Raw genomic sequence first — 9526 nt, 5'->3', positions numbered from 1 at the left:
TTGGCCTTTGCAAACTTAACCCTATCTGGGTCCCTTATATCCTCATACTCAAAGTATTCTTCCAGTTCATTGATCCAATCGATCAACTCATCTGGTTTCAGATTTCCTGAAAATACACCCACTTCAATTGTGGGTCTTTTCCCAAACTTAGTAATGGTCCTAAAAAGCCTTTCCTCTGCATGATTCAAAACTTCCCCGTCAAATTCCTCTTCTGGTCCCATTACTTCTTCTTCATTGTCATCCTCACTGTTGTCACCTGTGGCAACATTTTCTCCTCTACAGAGCTCCTCTTGCAATGCCTACACCTGCCTTTGGAGGGCTCTAACCTCCTCAAGATTAATAGCTCTGGCCCTTCCACCACACTCTCTTCGTGGAGGCATCTTCTTAACTCAAACCCACAACCACACAGTCCTGGTGCAAACTGCCTCACAGTCGGCGCTCTGTCTACACACTCAGGAAAACCTGCTCTGATACCACTTGATGGGGACACAACCCAAGAAAAGAATGGACACAACAGAAAAGGGAAATTGTATTAACTGAGAAAATAAGCTAGTACAAATAGTACATAGAAAATAAACTTCAAAACATGCCCTAAGGGCTTACAATAGCATAAATCTGGAGATAATTTATCCTTTCAGTACCTCCTCTCAAACTCCACTCCGAACTGCCTTTTACAATGTCATAAATCTCCTTAAATAGACCCCGGAGGGTTAAGGACTGGGAGTACATTCTAGAAAGTGCTAGTAGGCATCCACTGACCAAATAGAAGGTTCCAAAAGCTGCGTTAGAAGTCGGTGCAAATCTAGAAGAATCCAAAAATGGTAACCGAACTTCCAGGAGGCATAACTTTTGAACCGTAGCTCCGATTGACGAACCGTTTACATTTTTGGAAAGCTCTTGAAGTGCTCTATAGCCCTATAGACTAGATTTTCTCGTCCCCCATTTTTCAGCCCTTTTTGAGGTCATTTAATGCCCCTAACCTGACTTTGAAGCATTCTTAGGAGGTCTCCAAAACTCGAAAAACTGCAATAACTTTCAAACCGTGGGGCCTTTTGACCTGATTCTTTTTCTAGAATGCTCTAAATCACAATTACATTCATCTAGCCAATTTACACCTTCTAGGTCACCAAAATGATGGCCAAATTGCATGCTCCTATTTTTTCGAGATTTTCTAGCACACTGATAGCTGAACTATGAGAGTTGGAACCTTTATTTGACCCAAATGGGTATCCAAAAATGAAAAGACATGAAATAGAAACTAAGTCTAAGTACATTTTTTTGGGTGACACAGGATTGCCCTTATACCTCTGGATGCTCCTGCATCATATTTTTTGTGTACACTTGGTCGAGAGTGGGATGCACTACATTTGTATATTGCAAACAATAAATATTGGATGATAGTATGTATTGAATGATGTCAACATTATTATCACACATTATCATGGGAAGGTGTGTCTTCATTAGTTAAAGAAGCTCATCGTAATGGAGATTGCGATGTTATGCAAAGGGAAATAGATTTAGCATATGGTTTAAGAGATCTCTAGGTATGTATATAATTGTTAATCACCCACATGTTTATCAGCACAAGATGTAATAATTTTTCCATGTTTGGTATATTATTGTAGGTCAAACACTGCAAGGAGGATGTTATGAAATGGTCATAAATATCATATCAAAAGTTGGATGACAAGAAGAGAAGATGTGATTCTAGGATAAGTATAGTCTTTCAAGTGACTAATATTTCATCTAGAAATAACTTACATCCTCAAGAGTCTCAAAACTAATACTATGCATTTTGGATGATATACTTGAGTGTAACTTCATTTCCTTCAAAATAGTTCTCTTCATCATCAAATGGTACATGTTATGACTTAATCAAAATGATCCTAATAGATCTGTTATTGAACATGACAATGAATTTCTAGTGATTAATACAAGGTCATTTGAACCATTTGGGGATGAGCCCTATGTTCTTCTGAGCCAATGTTAAAAGGTATTTTACTTAGAGATTTCACATAAATTGGGTTGGTCATTTGTTGTTAGACATGATCCAAGAGGAAGGCTAATAAAGTATAATATGATGCAAGAAGAAGATATCAAAGAAGTAGAAGATGATGTAGATGATGATGATGATGATGATGATGAACAAGATGATGATGATGATGATGATGAAAAAAATGACAATGAAGATGATGACAACGACAATGATGACGATGATGATGACAATGATGATGATGATGATGATTATGATTACTCTTGCCATGATGAGGATATTGTAGGTGGTTAAGGTAAATCACATTTTCTATCCCTCACTCATGTTTTTCACTAAATATATATAGGACTGATGATAATCATTAACAATACATGCTTGAACAATATTTTTTTAATGCTCTAAAAATCTTGTCCATGCTAGTCCATGCTTTCTTTATGCTCTAACAACCTTATTCTTCAACCCTTGTCTATAATCCTATGACAATACTGCCTTCAATGAGAATAGTCAAAAATATACTATTGATTGCAATATCAGCAACACACAACATGCAAACATCAGATATTGCACCAACTAACGATATGCAAATCCCTCTTTTTACCTCTCTTTTGTTATGTGTTTAAGTTTTATGTGTTTATGATGTATTCTTTCCCTTGCACCCATTTATTGAATTCTTTCTTGGAGGCATTTGATAATGGATATATTTAATGTTGTACAAAATACAACATATGATTATTCTAGACTCATGTCTTGTATGTACCATTATTCCTAGTACAATAATGGCAAAGAACTACAAATTGATCGTGAGAGTGGAAGAGGGTGGTCCCGTAAAAGTATCCAAGCTTCTAGGTACTATAAAGTACTTATCATTATTATAAAATAGTAATTTACTTATTGATCAATCTTCTTCAACTAATAACAACATGTTTCAATTAAAAATAAAATAGAGCAACCACATTGGGGTTTTGGTTTCAACTAGAGGCATCCATGGCAGTCGTATGATCATGGTTAGCTATTGTAGTAGAGGAAGGGAAGGAGTATTTGCTAGCATGAATGCTAATGATACCATATTGGGGGAGTATCCTAGGCATTGGAGAGTATTGACATGTTGTATTCATGACTATGGTTGTCATTGATCTCAACATAGTAGTAAGTCTGTGAAGACTGATAGAATACAAGACATAGATCTTAGTTGTACAGACAATGTTTTGATTTTCTAGTGATGCATGATCATGGACATTTTTGATATAGTGTCCTTATGTGAAGGTTCAATGCACAACACATAAGTCAAAGATGTACAGAAATTATACCTAATTTAGAAAGAGCAATACAGAGACAGAGTACTTGAGAAGCAATTTTTGATATTTGCATTATATCCTTTGATAGTGATATAATCTATTAATGCGTGGCCAATTAGTGACTGATGATAATTTGATGATGATGTCAATGGATATGCAATCCCTAGTGTCACATGTGTGAGAATTTGTATAGACTATGAGCTAACAGTGCTATTGTAATTGTAAATTAATTAATTATCTTATTATAATTAACTGGAAAAGCCTTACGTCTAACTCAAGGAATTATTTTGAAGATATGGTATAAAGGAAAGATTTTTTCCTTGTTTGTAACATGTAGTGATCATTATATTGAGTACAAAGTGTGAAAAGGAGCAACGAATGCAAGTAAGCAGTCCAAGGGATTATTGGATGTGAGATTTGTGATATGGTTACAAGATTAGAAGGGGCAGAAGTTTGGTTTACAGGATAGAAAGAGGAAGGAGTAGTACTATCCATTTCTATTATTCTACAAGGAATAATACAAAGATCATTTGGATAGTGGGTTCATAGATCTTTCCCTTGAAGTTGTTTGGGCAGTAGGTCCAACTATCTTCCACAACTCCTAATAGGGACTGATACATACTGAATGCTATTATAGACTCCTAATAGGTTCCATCCTCTAACAAGGAATATTTATATTAGTATGCCATCTTGTGGGTACCATCCCCACTGAGGTTTTCCCTATGATCAAGGGTTTCCCTAGTTAACATATCTGGTCTTATTGTGCATGAGTATCTTGTTGTTGATTCTAATTATATTGTTCATATGGTTACGTTTGATTAAGGTTGATAATTGTGATAATAGTTGGATAACTAATTCACCACCCCCCTCTTACTTACATTGGTGGACTATATATTCTAACAATCCTTTCTAACGTCATAATGGCTTATGATATAGAGAGACAGTTAAATATTTTTGGCCAAATAACAAACGGAAGCATCAGAGTCTTCACACTAAGAATAGGGCCCTTGAGAGAGATGTTACAACCAAATACGGAGGGAAGAAATGAGTGTGATCATAGAGGATAAGAACCAACTGAGCACCCAATGAACAGATTTGTGGAAAGGTGGGTTTTTGCGTGGTAGCCCAAAAGTTTTGCAGGCCAAAAATAGCAAAGGATCAAAAGAAAGCTATGACATAACACCCAACACAAATAACATGCACAGTGAATGGTATGGATTTAAATACAAAGATATGGGAAGATTCAGTTAGTTTTTTAAAAATTCATGTTTTCTTTGTGAAATGGAGTGAAGAGTGCCCTATGATTGAAAAGATTAAATGCTAGTCAAATAAACAATCGAGGCAAGTTAAAGGATTTAAAACCCTAGAAAGTGGTTTCTACATGGTGACTATTGACTATGCATAGGATAGAGAATGGATCTTAAATAGTGGTCCTTATATGTTGGAAGAGAAAGTTTCCTATATGAAACCATGGGTGGAAAATGTTGATCCCATAAAGGAAGCTATTCCAACATTCCCGATTTGGATAAGCTTGCGTAATCTCCCATAGGAATACTAGAATGAAGCTTCTTATAGATTGATAGGGGATAAGTTGGGTAGGTATTTCAAGTCAATTGAGATGGTGGAAAAAGTGAGCTTGCACATGTTTCTTCAAATATGCATCCAATGGAATGTGTGTCTATTAGAAATAATAGTCCACCAAGATAACTGAGAGGGGAGGTGAATCAATTATCCAACTAAAATAGTTATCAACCTTAATTAATATTTATTATGTAACCAAAGTGAAAAAAAACCTTAACAAGATGCACATACACAATTACACCAAATTTTTTAACTAGGGAAACCCTTGATCAGAGGGAAAACCCTGGTGGGAATGATGCCCACAAGATATAATGATATATATTCCTTGTTAGAGGATGGACTCTTTTAGGAGTCTATAAAAACATTCAGTACATAAGAGTCCCTATTAGGAGACTTTGAATCCTTGTTAGAAGATTCCAACCCTATTAGGAGTTGTAGAAGGCAGAAGGACCCATTGTCCAAACAGCTTCTAAGGCAAGACCACTGAACTTCACTATCGAACTAATCTCTCAACTATTCCTTGCAGAATAATTGTTCGTACTGTGTTTTATCCTCTTTCCTTTATCTTGTCAACCAAACCAATCACTGTCAAACCTTATAGACTAGGTCACAAACCTTAGATCCAAATATCGAACCTTGGATCTCAGAATAAAACCTCAATAATGAAGTTTTCTCCAACTTCGTTATGTTGCTTATCTTCACATATCAACTTGATTACTCAGTTTTCATATCTTTTCTCCTCTTTTCGCTCTTCTTCCTTACTAGTATAACAAAGGAAAATTTCCTTCCTTTATATCGAGTCCATAAAAAAATTCCCTTGAGTCGGCTATTACACCTTCTCAATTAATTATTATAGGACCTCATTAAGAACATGTTTTACTTAGTGATAACATCAATATGTTGCCTTGTGACTTGAATAACTTTCCATACGTGTAATATTATGATGAGTGAGCTTAGCCACATCATCTCCAACATGTCTTCTACATATATTTAACCTTTCTTCTCAAAATAACAACTCTGCTAAGAGATATAACAAGTTAACCAAAACATGCTTTTGTAAACTCTATCTCTAAATAGTCCTCACCAAAACTTGCATAACTTCTTCCAGACTTAATATTTTTTGTACCTGAGGTTAGCTGCATGTATTAGACACTTATTAGTATCTCCCATTAACATCACTAGTGAAAATATTCAACTATTTGTCTATACCAACTTAATATTTATCGTTGTTCTTCTGTTAGATACGACAAAAAATTGCTATGTTGACATCAATGACAAACACAATCATGAATATAACATATCATCGTGATAATGATCTAATCATGTTTCTACAATACTCTCCCATAGGAATATGATTAGCATCATGCTTTCAACAGTATCACCCACTACCAAAACTTATTGAGCTTCACACTATAGAAGGGGTATGGCAAAAACCACTTTATATCGAGGAAAACTTAATGGTTTGCATGACATGTCTTAGTGAAGACCATGAGGAAGATGGATGTGTGATCTCTAGGAATGGGAAAATCCCTAAAGAGGGGAAACTACTATAAAGAGTTTTCACTTTATTAGCCTCCAAAAACTTCATTCACAAAGTTTCTAGCAATGGCAACAAAATGGGAATGTGAGATCCTTTCCAAAGATGAAGATAGAATAGGAACCAATAGAAAGTTGAATATGCAATCCATAATGCTTATGATGGAGGATCTAGTCTCTCTAGAAGACAAATGAGGAAGAGTCATCAAGATAGGCACAACAAAAATTGAGTCTAAGAGTTCCAAAGGTGAAGAAGAGGAGGTTTCTACAGAGGACATGGGGCAAATAGAAAGAGAGGTAGATGGTTTTGACATGGATACATTTCTCAAGTAGACTAAAAAACCCTGATGAAGCTTTTCAAAGATAAGTTGCCAAGAGGACGAAGAACTTCGTTGTTATGTTTTAGTAGATGTGGGTCAAGAGGATGAAGGGTTTAAAGATATCCATATCTCACCTATGGGTAACTTGGAATACTATTATGAGTCTATGAAGGATTTAAGTGGTTAAATGATGGAGTTGGAATCAAATGAGGAAACTGATGGGGATGAAGAAGATGTGTTGGGTTTAGAGGAGATTTATATCTTAACTAATAAAAGATCCTTATCCCAAACATATGCAAAGGACTCTTCAGTCAAAGTTGGGGAGAAAAAGAAACAAGGTCGAAAAAGTAAAAAGACTTTACTTCAAGAAGCTGGTAGTGCAATAGGACAAAGCAAATTAAGATCAAGAAGAGGTTATCCCTCTTTATGGAGGCAATGAGACTCCTTTCCTGGAATGTCACGGGTTGCAATGCCCTTGAGAAACTCTGCTTGATCAAGAGACAGCTTGATCAAGTAAAATCGAAAGTTATTTTTTTGCAAGAAACAAAGATAAAGAAGGAGGATGTTGATTTTATAAGTTGATCTTTTGGAAGGTGGAAGAGTTGTTGGTCTGAAACTCATGGAGCTTTTGGAGGCCCAGGGCTCTCATGGAGAGAGCAATCAATACAAGTGGAGGCAGTTTAGTCTGCCCAACATTGGAAATGAGTTAGAGTTTTCTCTAAATAACTTAATGTTGGTTTCAACTTTATAAATGTTTATGGCCCCACCCAAGATAGACAGAAGAGGGATCTATGGCAAACATTAATAGGAATTCTTAAGATGGTAGGGAATGAAATTAATATCCTTGGGGGAGACTTTAATGCCATTTTAAATCCCCTGGAGAAGCGAGGTGGAAGAGGATGGTGTTGTGTAAGCCAAAATAATTTCAATAATTTTTTGATGGATAACAGGCTCTACAATATCCCTTTTAAGAAAGGGGGGTTCACGTGGACAAACCACAGATAGGGTTTTGTGAATATTGCTAAGAAACTAGTCATTTCTTGTTGTTTGGAGATTGGTCAAGATGTAATTGGACATGTGATATTGAGATCCTACCAGTTCATGGGTCTGATCACTTTCCTATAGGTTTAAGACTTCAAGAGGAGTCTTCCCCAGATAGATGCCCTTTCAATTTTGAAGCTATGTGGTTGAGTGTAGATGGTTTCAAAGATTTAGTGAAAGGATGGTGGTTACATGCTCCCATGTATGAAGGTAATAAAGCCTTTACTTTCTTTAAAAAGTTACAACTCTTGAAAGAGTAGTAAAAAATTTAGAATAGGGAACATTACAGAATATATTTGATAGAAATCTTTCTTTAGAATCCTCTTTGAAGGTCTTAAATGAAAAGATGATTGACTTAGGGATGCAAGAGGAGGATTTTGTTAAGGAAAAACTTTTTAAGAAAGGAATATGATGAATTTTTAGCAAGGGAAGAGGTTTTTTGGAGACAAAAATCACATGAGACCTAGCTCAATAAAGGGGATAGAAATACAAAGTTTTTTCACAACTTGATCAGAATAAGAAGGGCTTTTAATAAGACATTTTCAATAAATTTGGTAGAAGGTCAGATGTTATGTTCACAGGAAGAGATAAATAGGGAAGCGATAAATTTTTTTCAAAACTAAGGGCATAGAAATGAGGTGGATCAACTAGAGGTGATGAAGGTCTTAGATGTTATCCCTCAATATATATTTAATAATCAAAATACAATTATGATCAATAAGGTCTCCGAGAGAGAGGTGAGAAAGGCTTTATAGGGCTTGGGAAGTGATAAAACCCTAGGCTCTAATGGGTTTTATGTACTTTTATTTCAAGAATTTTGAGATGCTATAGGGAAGGAAGTAAGGGAGGTTGTGGAGGAGTCTCGACAAGAAGGTTTTGTCTTAAAAGATTTGAATAATAATTTTATTGCTTTGATCCCAAAGAAGGAGACGGTGGAAAAATTTGAGGATTTTTGACCAATTGCCTTATGTAACACAATATATAAGATTATTTCTAAGGTTATGGAAAATAGCCTAAAAAAAGGTCTTAAATTCAGTGGTCTCTATTGAATAAAGTGGTTTCTCTCCAAGAATATCTATTTATGAAGGAGTAATTATAGCCCACTATTAGGCTAAGAAAGCTAGAGAAATGATAATTAAATTACATATAGGGAAATCTTATGATAAGGTGGATAGGGGTTTTCTAGTTAAAGTTCTCCAGAGGTTTAGTTTTATGGGAAGATGGGGGAAATGGGTGAACAATTGTATTTCCACGCCTCACTTCTCAGTATTGGTAAATCGAAGCCCTCAAGATTTCTTTGAAATGGATAAAGGGATTCGTCAAGGGGACCCCCTTTCTCCTTTTCTTTTTGTTATTATGGTAGAGATTTTAGGCAAATCAATTACTAGGGAGAGAGTGTTAGGCTCTTGGACAAGGGTGAATATTGTTGATGGTGTTGAGGTTGTTTCTCATTTGCAGTTTGTGGATGATAATTTATTGGTTGGGGATGCTTCTGAAATGGAGGGTAGAGAAATGAAGAATACACTTGATCTTTATGGTTGGGTTTCCAATTAGAAGATGAGTTGGAATAAGTCAAAGATTTTCTTTTTCAATGTCCTAGCTAATAGGCCTAGATATATAGGAAGAATCCTCAACATAAAGTGTGGCTCCCTTCCAAGTACATATCTAGATATTCCCATATTTTAAGGGCATAGCATGGCTGATTTATGGAAATATTTGAAGGAGAGGACCTATCTGATCAATAGAAGGAACTCTTGAAA

Source organism: Cupressus sempervirens, chromosome 3, assembly GCF_028749045.1.
Source record: "Cupressus sempervirens isolate cs-2001-9-10 chromosome 3, ASM2874904v1, whole genome shotgun sequence".
Classification (NCBI taxonomy): domain Eukaryota; kingdom Viridiplantae; phylum Streptophyta; class Pinopsida; order Cupressales; family Cupressaceae; genus Cupressus; species Cupressus sempervirens.
The sequence above is the reverse complement of the archived record's forward strand: the minus strand, read 5'-3'. Positions refer to the sequence as shown.